The 10,886-nt window shown below is 31.2% G+C and overlaps 1 protein-coding gene across 2 annotated transcripts in view; it reads left to right on the top strand.

Moving 5' to 3' along the window:
• LOC117177994 (venom serine protease 34-like) overlaps positions 1-10,886 on the top strand; it is a 69,369-nt gene that overhangs the window by 57,952 nt on the left and 531 nt on the right. The window lies entirely within an intron of this gene.

The raw sequence follows: 10,886 nt of genomic DNA, 5'->3' as shown, positions 1-10,886 counted from the left end.
TATTTCGAGTCAGCTGTATCAATTATCTAATTCTGTTTGCCAATGCGAAACGTAATCTGGCTTGGAACTGTCGTCTTAACATCTAAGAACCGAAAGAACAATTTTCCTATCACTTGGAATTGTAATTATATTTTTATAAAAACTTTAGAATATATAATAATTAAGAAATTGGAAAATACATACGAGAACTTGATTAGACGAATAGTCTAAAAAAGTCCTGAGAAATTGCAGACCACAAAAATAAAAACTAAATAATATTAAAGAACTATATATAGACAATATATAGAATGAAAATTATAATTAATCATTTTAGAATTAGTGGAAAATATATGAAACCGTAATATAAATTACTCATCGACTTATATTTGTGGTATTTATTAAAATAACCAAGTTTTTCAAAGTTATAAATGTAAAAATGTTTTAATTGGCAATTTACTTTGAATCTAAATGGTTCTTGTCTAAGCTAAGTTAACCATCAGTGCGCCTCGAAGGTGTGCCGAGAGGTGCTTACAGCGCTCCAAGTGGCTCTTGGCAAACTATATCGATGGGTGCTTTCTACGGGGAGCGGTGGGTAGAGGGGAAGTGACTTTTTTCGCCGGACGCGCCGTCTATATTTATGGCGGGCAACTAAGCCCGCACCGCATCTACGTTTATAATATCTTTGACCAGACTGATACGCAGGTCAGACCAAATATGTTTATTTGCATTTCAAGTGCAAACATTAGTTTTTTCATTATTTGTGCATAATGTTCGTAAGCGATTTTTGTTGTTTTGCCCTACTTTGATAAATATGAACCTCATAGCTAACCCATTGACAACATTGCAAATGGCTTGCACGATTTGACGACAGCAGGGTCGGTATTTCTCCAAAATAGTAATTAAAAAAATTTTTTTCACTGTTCTAATTATTTGGGACCAGAGACACATTCTTGCATGCCTTCTATTTATCGTGCCAAATTGTTAACACCAGAAGAAAATAGTAAGGACATATTCAACCACAATTCTGGTTGATTTAACCAGACAGTTTTTTTTTTTAGTTTATGTAAATTTAAATAAAATTTTACTATATCTTCATATTCACTTTTCTACTTATCTATAAAAAAAATTATAACTTAAATAAAAAATGAACTTTTTAATTCAAATTTGTTTTTACTATTTGGTGCTAACCTCGTAGCTACATTTTGGGCCTTTTTATTTCAAAAAGTCTTTAGAGTTTTCAAATTCCTTCAAAAACTTTTCTACTGAACTAAAATTATTGTTTCATTCACTTATAAAGTAAAATTGGATTATTACCATTTTGGATTTCAAATGCACTATGATTTGGAGCGACCGAATATATGGTTGCCCACACACACACACCCACGCGCGCGCGCGCGCACGCGTTTACTATGTAGTCATAGAGAATATAATTATATAAAGTCTAGCATGCAATGCAACCCGTCTTACATTTGTGTAATGCAAAAAAGTACTATATAGGTGATTTTAATTCGGTTTCCAAATCTCTCGCGCTCGAGATCTTGCGCCGATTGGTCGAAGGCTTCGAGACTCAGAAGACGTGCACAAAATACATGTATAACCAAATTCTGAAAAAAGGTTGTGTTCCCCAGGATTCACCGCGCATTTAAAATAAATGATTAGTTACGAATTAAAAAAAATGTAACACAATATTAGAATGTGTTCACAAAAATTCTCGGGACGTGGTTTCTTTGGGAAATTTTTCTTAAATCTTTGTTTGCAAAATCTTTTTTATTCGTTTAAATCATTGAATTATTTGAAATCTATAGTTAGTAAAAAAAACTTGTAATATGTTTTGAAACCTTTTCAAATCTTCCAAATGTTTTAAAATCTTTGAAATCTGGTGAACTGTAACCTTTTCAAAATCTTTGAAACTCTATATCTTTTAAAAGTTTAAAAATATTTGTGAAATTGTTATGAAATATTTAAAATCTGATAAACACGCCTTTATAAAATGTTCAAAATCCTTTAAAATATTTTTAAATCTTTCAAACATTTTGAAATTTTTATTAATGTTTTGTAATATGGTGTATACTCAAAAACCGAGTGGTGAAACGCTCGAAAATTACGTTATATGGCCATGGTTCATTCTATTAGACCTTTTTATTCTAGACGTCGGCAGTGCGCACGTGCCGAAATTTTACGTCATTTCCGTATTTTTCGAACAGTTTTGTGTCGAAATGTATGGAAAAGATTGTTAATGAAAATAACAACAAAAAATTAATTTGTAAATAACAGAGATTTTTAAGGTAGAACATTTTTAAGACTATTAAAAAAAAAAACGGTGAAAAAAGTGCAAAGAGTGCGGCGATCAAGGCCATTATTTCCGTCTGTCATCTTCTAAAAAATGCTTCAAAATTTGGCTAAACTCACGGAAGATGATGTTCCAGGTGCAAAATCAGTGCACGAATCAGTAGAAGAGCACAGTATTGAGCAGCTGAAACGATGTTCTAAATGTAGAAAACCACCATTCAAAGGAAAAAAACGTGATTTAGTGTAAAGGTTAGTTGAGGTTTTGTATGGCAGGTATAAATACTTTCTTTTATACAAGATTTGCAGTTCAGAACTTTGTGTGAGTAAATATTTAATATTCATACAAATATGAAATAACACAATATTATATTTTCTACTACTCTTTTTCAAGTTTAGACAATAAAAAGCCATTTGTTAGTGATTACCTGTTATAAGGAATGTACTAACAAATTTTCCTCCTTTCATATAAACTGGTTATAAATACATAAATATAATAGTTTTGCGTTCGCAAGTGAAAGTATTAAATAGATTTTATTTTTATCAAAAAAATTTAGGAGGTTCGAAACCCCGTAACAATGCTTCATTTAATATGTAAGCGAATGTTAACAAAGAAAGAAAATATTAATGCCTGCCAAACACAACCTCAACTAAACTTTCTACTGAATCATTTTTTTTCTTTTTAAAGATCCTTTCCTATATTTTCTCCATTGTTTAAGCTGTTTAACACTGTGCTCTTCCATCGATTTGTGCACTAATTTTGCTCCTGGAACATCATCTTCCGTGATTTTTAAACATTTTTTTGAAGACGACAGATATGTCAACAAATGTAAATAATGGGCTTGCTCGCCACACTTTTCGCACTTTTTTCGCAGGTCTTTTTTCTGAATGTACTTAAAAAATTTGTTGTCTTTAAACTCTGATTTACTTACACATTTATTTTTCGTTGTTATTTTCATTTACAATATTTTCCATATATTTCGACACAAAACTGTTTGAAAAATACGGAAAAGACGTAAAATGCTGGCACATGTGCACTGTCGACGTCCAGAATAAAAAGGTCTACTCTAAAGTTGAGTTGACATTGAAGATTTCAACTAATAATTTTTATAATTTCTAAGTTAAATATCACAAAAAATGTATACTTTAGCATTCTATAGTAGCGAAGAAGACATTTTCAAGGTCGCTGAACACCCAGCTTATAAGAATAATTCGCCGCTTCTGACCTCTCAGCATTTGAATTTCAGATTCATAGTTGCAATTTTTATAATCATACGGATTGTAATTTACGTTGCAGTTAGTCAAAAGCGTTTGATTCCCATATTTTATTCAATAAGTAAAATAACAGATTTTATCACCAAATAATTACGTACAACCTGCAGATATTCACTTTACTTACTTAATTAAGATCGAAGTACAAAACGATTTTGACACTTGTCAAACGTCAAATATCACTCACGTACCGTTACATTAGTGAAAACCAACTTCAATTTTTAAGAAAGTACTTAATGCACGTCCTGAATTACGGTTATACGTATATTTTGCGCACTTCTTCTGAGTCTCGAAGCCTTTGACCAATCGGTGCAAGATATCGAGCGCGGAAGATTTGGAAACAGAATTAAAAAAGCCTATATAGTATTTTTTTACATTACAAACTTGCCTGCCGCGCTAACTACCGGTATGTGGTGCAACTAATCTCATGCCGTATCTAGGACCTAATATCTTTGATACATGGACATAGGAAACAAGGGACTAGGCATACCATTGCGGGGGTGATACAATGAGGTGGGAGGTCCGCCACCTTTTGATGTTCCGCGACAAACATGGCAGCGCCCACATGTTTATATTTTCATGCACAGTTTGTCGGCAAAAATGCTCGTGCGCATAATCAAATGGCACATCGTAAGATGGCGACTCTCCTCACTCATGGAATTCCCCCCCCCCCTCCCTCCCTTAGATTCAATCCCGCTTGCCCAAGTTAGGATGGCATGCCTAGTCCCGTGTTTCCTATGTCCATGCTTTGATAGTAACTTAGCTGCGATAGCGCTGCCAACGATATAATATCTTTGGGCTTGGTGCTGCTTTGACACAGCTGTTACGTATGTCAGACAAAATTTGTTTATTTGCATTTCAAGTGCAAACATTACTTTTTGCTTTATTTGTGCATAAGTTTTGTGAGCGATTTTTGTTGTTTTAACCCACTTTGATAAATATAAGCCTCATAACTATCCCATTGACAACTTTGAAAATCGCTTCCAGTCGTTTACAGCACGGTCGGTACTGCTCCAAAATAGTAATTAACAAAATTTTTTCATCATTCTAATTATTTAGGACCAGAGACTTATTTCTGCATGCCTTCTGTTTAGCGTGCCAAATTTTTAACATGATATCTCATTTCATGTGGACGTAAGTTGGAAAAAAACTTTCACTTGTATTTTCTTGGAAATTTTTTTTTTCAAAACTTCCACCGGAAGAAAGCAGAGACATGGGCTTTATTACTTTTTCCTTCATTTCCCAAACTTTCAGAGCGATACCTCATTTCTTTGAGATTTAAGTTTGGAAAGAAATATCGATGACCACGTTTGGTCACGTGACCCTCTCGTCACATGGCCTTAAAGAAATACAAATTCTGAAAAGCAAGTATTTGTGAATTTAGTGGTAAATGAGTTTTTTAACAGCTGTAAAGTGTAAGACCTTGGCCGATCGAAGGAACCGAATGGAGTCTCTACAAAGTACCCGCAAAGACCCCATTCGGTTCCTTTTTTAAAAACTCGAAAAAACAGCAAAATCAACTTGTAAATTGTTGAAATTCGGATTCTACGTTAAAATTCCCTATAGCAGGTCACGGAATAATCGCAATAGTTTTTTTGCAATGGTGAAAAGTTAAAAAAAAAAAAAAAGACGTATAACGCCTGTTGACTGCTACTTACAGGCGATTCGTTTGAAGTGTAGCAGTCAACAGGCGTTATACGTCTGATATTTTTTTAAACTTTTTCCCGTTGCAAAAAAAAAAACTATTGCGATTATTCCGTGACCTTCTATACGGGAATTTTAACGTAGAATCCGAATGTTAACAGTTTAAAAGTTGATTTTTCTGTTTTTTTCGAGTTCTTTTGAAAGGAACCGGATGGGGACCCAATGGGGTCTTTACGGATACTTTGTAGAGGCTCCATTCGGTTCTTTCGGTCCGACGGGGGAAGCATTTTCGAAAGTCAAAAGAAACTACGGCTTGCTTCTACAGTTTAGCTAAGGCTTTGTTATGAATATGAACCATGTTTTCAAATTGAAATAAGAAGTGTCTCAATCTTACAAAATGTCATTTTCCCTGCTCCAAAAATCTAATTTTAAGAAAAATTTTAAGTTTGCTTAATTTTTTTTATTAACATTTAATACTAAAACTTGACATAAAAATTGCCATACTTTTCGTATTTTTCTGTTTTAATATCTGAGCTAATTACATTTTTTAAATCGCAGTCATGAAAAGTAATATAAACCAATGTTATAAATTTACAGAACTGCTATTATGTACTTTAATAGTCTATATTTTTAAAAAGAATTTGACGCCGTTTTTAAAATTTTCTCCACCGGTCATGTATAGAAAACTATATTCTCCAGCTGGTCGATTAAGCTTTTGTTTGCATTTTACTTCTTTAACTGTTTATATATTTAATTCCATTTAAAAGTTTTGATTTTGCTAAAATAATTATTTTAAATTCTTTTCTTTACTAAAAAACTTGCTTTTTTAAATTTGTTCGTAAATAAATTTATTTTCTAATAATTTAAATTCTTCATTAACTTTCAGTTTCTTGTATACAATTTTAAAGGTTTATGCATTATAAATTAATTACCTCATTAACAAAAAAAGTTATTTTAAGAAAAAGAATGACAATCATGCAAAAACCCAGACTCTTTTTATTTGAAAAAGATATTAACAATGTTTATTTCTTGCATAATTAAAAAGAAATTTGGAAGGAATTTGATATTTGAATAAAGTTATGAATCGAACCAAAAAATACATGATCTGGAACTTTTTTGTTAGACTTATTTTTCCAAAATTGTATAATTCTTTTCAAAGATCTTTATTGAAAACCGAAGTTTAATTCTGCTCTATTGTATCTTGCACAACTTTCTTCTAACTGCAATTCATAACACAGTAGACAATTAGACATAATGTAAAAATTACAATTGAACATGACAAGTCAAAACTGCCATCTAGGTACTTGAACTTAAAGTAAATATTTATTTCTGACAATATTAAAACTTCCATTTTAATATTGAGTTTATTAAATTGGAAAGGAAGATATTTTAAAATTCTTTACGTCTAGTGTTATAATGCTTGAAGCTTCTTGTTCTTTAAAAATCAAGATATTCCAATCAAGATGTTTTTCTTACTTCATCGATCTTGTAAACAAGGACAAATGTTTTCATGTAATAAATAAGTGAAGAATTTTTTATATGAAATATTTATTATGTGATAAGCCGTGATTATTTCTGCCCTCTTAGAGAAAAAAAATTACTCTCTAAAGTTTAACGTAAGGGTCATTTTCGCGTTGCAGCGTAGACGTAAAGAAGACTTACGTCAAAACGAAGACAGTGAGTTTCTTCACGCAAACAGCTGATTTGGCTTAATCCATTTTTTCCTCTCGACGGATTGTTCACCTTGGCGCACGGGGTATTTCCTAAATTATTTTTTTACGTAAAAAATGTCGTGTCTAATAGAATGTAATATTTTTTCTCGATGATTCAAATTTAAAAAAAGGTTTGAAAGTGTAAAATTAAAAATGTAAAGCATTACAAAATTTAAATTTAGAATCAAATCTTAAACAATTAAAAATTTTATTTGGTTTTGAATATAAGGGTTCAATATCGTAAAATTGACAACTGTAAACCTTCTAACTTGATTAGGCTTAAATTAAGGACCTCCAAAATCTGATAATCCCCAAAAACAAACATTTAGAATTCTGCATTTGAATTTTTAATTCAAAACTTTCAAAATTAAATAATTTAAATTTATCATGTTATACTTGAGGTATATTTAAAATTTAACAAATATTAATGCTTGCATTTTTAATTTATCAACTCTAAGAAAAAAATTTCAAATAACACAATTATTGAATTTTCTGTTTATAAAATTACTCAATTTGAATGTTTTAAATTGGAAATATACTAAAACCTTTCAACTAAAATTCCTCTCATTATAAAATGTTTTCTTTATGTACATTTATTTTACATTTTTTCGGCTTTACATTTATTTCAATTTTCACGAGGTTTGACATCGAATAATCTGCTTATTGCAGCTTTAAATTATTTATATCGTAAAGCTGCGTTTAAAATTAAATAATTAGAATTGATAGGTTATACTCTAAGAATATTAGAAATTTTACAAACACTGAGTGTTTGAATTCTTAATTTATAAACTAGTTTCTTTTAATAATAATAATTTTTTTTTACGCTAATAAAAGAAAATAATTACACTGTAATTTTAATTGTTTTCATTTCAAAATTCTCACAGTTCAAACCTTTTAATTTCAAAGGCTTTGAAGTTATAATCTAATTTCTGAAACTGAATAATTTTGAATGGAATAATTATTTAATTGCTAACATACTTCTAATTTGAAACAACATTGTGGAATATTAAAGTATTTCCATGCAAAATAGTTATGCTGAAGTTTAAACGCTTCCTTTTAAATTTTGACATTGTCGACTTCTGAAAAGTTTCAAACCAAAAACTTTGGAACTATGAGTCCTAATTACTTTCCTGCGTCTTTTTGTTGAATTTAACTAATTATTATAAAAAAGGGCATTTTTTTAAATTTTTGCCTGCTTATTTGAATGCTCTCCATTGTTAAATCCAAGAAACAACCCACATATCGGTATTCAGTTCAATCAAATTCAAAATTTAACGACAGTTTCATTTTTATTTAATTAGATTGTACTTAAATTTAACACCATTTAACACCTTTCAATATCTGCAATTTTAACTGAAATTTACTTAAATTTAACTAAATTTTACTTTAATTTTGAATTTAACTAAAATGTTTTCACTTTTTGAAATGATCTAAATTGTATTCAATCTTTAAATTTAGTTTTACAAAATCATTTTTAAAATGTCACTACTAACGTGCTAGGAGGACGCGGTTGCCAAGGAAACGGTGAAAAGTTAAAGAGGGCAGCACCTCGATATAGTCGAAAATGTACTTATATATATATATATCGACCGTCCCCACCACTGATCCATGCCGTTTCTAGGACCTAATATCTTTGGTACTATCAAATCTGTGGTACTATAGTCACCTATCGCAGCGAGTAGACAACTTTGAACTTCTACGGGTCTATGGGTAAAACAGATTGCATGATTACCGCCAGAGAAAGCTGGGAGTCCATGGACGTAGGAAACACGGAACTAGGTATGCCATGCGGGGTTGATGCAATGAGGGGGGAGGTCCACCATCTTTTGATTTCCGCGACAAACATGGCAGCGCCCACATGTTTATATTTTCATACACAGTTTGTCGGAAAAAATGCTCGAGCGCATAATCAAGTGGCACATCATAAGATGGCGGCACTCCCCACTCATGGAATCCCCCCCCCCGTGGATTCAACCCGACTGGTCCTAGTTAGGATGGCATGCCTAGTCCCGTGTTTCCTATGTCCATGTGGGAGTCAAACTTCTGCTGTAAAGTCTAAATGTGTCCGTCGATAATCATTATTTTTATAAATAAACTTTTTTCTTTCCCTAACTCTTCGCAACGCCACAAGCGATCCTATAATATTTAATAATATATCCCGAAAAGAATTTCCGCGTTATTTAAACTTATGTTTACAATATGGGTGAAAAAATATTGATCTTAGGGCTGAATTGATCAGCTTTTATACTCGTCACATGGCCGTCAGTAACTTTAAGAATTTTGTCCGGATGCTAGCGCCACGCATTGGAAACCTCAGACAACAACGCTACGATGTAGTGAGAGAGAATTTTATTTTTAAACTTCGCGCGCAACATACTACTTGAGCTATTATGGATGCGTTTGAAGTCACCTTCAGCAGAAGTTAATGACACTTTTAAAATTGTTTAACGCCGCAAAAAAAGTATTGCGATTACTCCTTGAGTTTCGAATAGAAAATTTAACGTAGAATCCGAATTTCAACAGTTTAAAAGTTGATCTTGCTGTTTTTTTGAGTTTTTCAAAAAGGAACCGAATGGGGTCTTTACGGGTACTTTGTAGAGGTTCCTTTCGGTTCCTTCGGTTAAAAATTCGTTTTTCGTTTAATGCGAAATAAATTTTCTCAACTTAAAATTTAATTATTAAAGCTGAATATTCATAATTTTTGTTGAAAATGCAACTCTGTGGTTAAAACTTGAACTATTTTCTTGAAAATTGAATCTTTTCAAATCTTGGCAAAATTATGAAACACTTTGTTAACATTGTTTGTTTTAAGATTCATCTCTAGTTGCAAATTTAACTTTTTTATAAAAATTTTAACTGTTTTAGAGAAAATTTGTCATTTGGCCTGCAAATTGAACAATCCAAACGAACTTTTTTTTTAACTTTCTTGACTGAGAAATCTGTATTGCTGAAAATTTAACTTTTTTTGGAAATTTCATCTCTGCGCTTGAAAATTTCACCATTTTATTGAAAATTCGTTTTGTTTTTTGTGTTGAAAAGCAATTATTTGTTTGAAAATTTATGTTTTTTTGTGGAAAATTCATCTTTTCAGTTTTAAAATTGATATTTTTTTGTAGAAATTTCAATCTTTTTATACATATCTTTTTGTAAAATTTATCTGTTGTTGAAAATTCAACTTCTTGGGTTGAAAATTCAGCTGTCTTATAAAAAATTCGTCTGCTCCCTGGCGGACCGAAGGAACCGAATGGAGTCTCTACAAAGTACCCGTAAAGACCCTATTGGGTCCCCATTCGGTTCCTTTTTAAAAAACTCGAAAACAGCAAAATCAACTTTTAAATGGTTGAAATTCGGATTATACGTTAAAATTATGTATAGAAGGTTACCGAATAATCAAAATAGTCTTTTTTTGCAATGGTAAAAAGTTTAAAAAAATATAAGACGTATAACGCCTGTTGACTGCTACTTGCAGTTTTTACCGTTGCAAAAAAAACTATTTCGATTAATTCGTGACCTTATATAGGGAATTTTAACGTAAAATCTGAATTTCGACAATTTAAAAGTTGATTTTGCTGTTTTTTCGATTTTTTCAAAAAGGAACCGAATGGGGTTTCCGTCCATTGATATTTTGAAATTGCTCTTCGTGTAGTATCAGAATTTAACTTTTTGATTGAAAATTCAATTATTTTGTGAAAAATTCAAGCTTTTTGTTAAAACGTTAACCTTTTTTTGCAAAATCGAACTGTTTTGTTGAAAATACGTCTTTTTGGACAAAAAATTCGCCATTTTAATTAAGAATTCATGTTCTTTTACAATTCAACTGTCTTCTAAAAAATCCAATTATTTATTTAAAATTGCACTATCTTGTTAAAAATTCATCTTTTATGTTCAAAAGAAATAAATTTAAAGTTTTGAAGTTTTGGTCTCAAATTGTTTGATTTATTTGATACAAGATTCTATGGCGTATTAACAAAATACGTGATATGTTGGGGGGGG

The sequence above is a fragment of the Belonocnema kinseyi genome, chromosome 8 (genome assembly GCF_010883055.1).
Source record: "Belonocnema kinseyi isolate 2016_QV_RU_SX_M_011 chromosome 8, B_treatae_v1, whole genome shotgun sequence".
In the NCBI taxonomy this organism is placed as follows: Eukaryota; Metazoa; Arthropoda; class Insecta; order Hymenoptera; family Cynipidae; genus Belonocnema; species Belonocnema kinseyi.
This window is presented reverse-complemented; position numbering and strand designations above follow the sequence as displayed.